Source organism: Bidens hawaiensis, unplaced genomic scaffold, assembly GCF_021521415.1.
Source record: "Bidens hawaiensis isolate Kalapana, Puna unplaced genomic scaffold, B.hawaiensis_p1.1 tig00018138_1, whole genome shotgun sequence".
Classification (NCBI taxonomy): domain Eukaryota; kingdom Viridiplantae; phylum Streptophyta; class Magnoliopsida; order Asterales; family Asteraceae; genus Bidens; species Bidens hawaiensis.
In genome coordinates, this window is record NW_027492743.1 from 411614 (window position 1) to 412733 (window position 1120).

Below are 1120 nucleotides of genomic sequence, written 5' to 3' on the forward strand. Positions count from 1 at the left end.
TATCCGTCGAACATTACGGATTATCACCTTCTGACATCCCGACGTATCATCCGTCCAATGAGATGCTAGCAAACAAGCAAATCAAGGTTGAACCCGAGTCCGATTCATCAAGTTGGATACAATGTCATTTTGATCAAGGACGATGGCATTTCGGAGCACTCGTCTATAACTCCAACTCATATGACGGTCCTTCCTGAAGGCCAAATATAAGAGTTATTATGTCGTATGAAAAATACCACCTCGTCCCTGAAGTAACTAATAAAGCGATGGACATGGAAGAAGAGGAAGACCCAGAGGAAGAGGACCCAAAAGAAGATGAGGAGATTTCCGAGGAAGAAAGCACTATAAGGGAAGAACCTTCATTCGATTCAAAATGTGATTGTCCACCCAATGAGGGTTGTCAACATACCTTCTTTCATAGGAACCCATGCTATGATCCCGAAGACCCATATGTGCAGTATATCCAAGGGAGAAAAATCAGATTTCCACCCGACTTTCCTCCTATTCAAGGTATGATCCCGACAATCTCTGAGCAACCTAATGAAATCCGGCAACAATAAGTAGCAGCTGAAGCCTTCTTTAATCATCCATTTGAGGAAAAATCATCTCCACATTCAAAAAATCATTACGACATCGTGATGATGGGTTATCGTGACCCACCGCCGCAATATGGATATCCAAACATTATGCCGAAATCCCAGGAAGAACACCTTGACCGAGCTCTACATGAGACTGATGAATTAAGGAAGAAAGTTGCTATGGAGAAAAGTCAGAAGAAGAAGATATGAGACAAGTTACTCCACAAATGCATCAAGATGAAGAAAATGATCAAAGGCTACATGAAAATGCGTATTTTAAGAAAAGAATAAATTTATTTCATAATGTCAAACCAAGAAAACTCCCAGAATTCGGAAGTTTCTCAAAGAAAAGGCAATCGTGCACAAACTGGACCTGCTCAACAAATTCCCGAGCAATATATGAAACAAATCCAAGAAATGATAACAAAAGCCGTAAGGGCATAATCTAATCGAAGAAGTGAATCTAGGCAAACTCACCACACTGATCACACTCAAAAATCAATAAAATCTAAATCACGCTCTAACCCATCTCATCCCGAAGA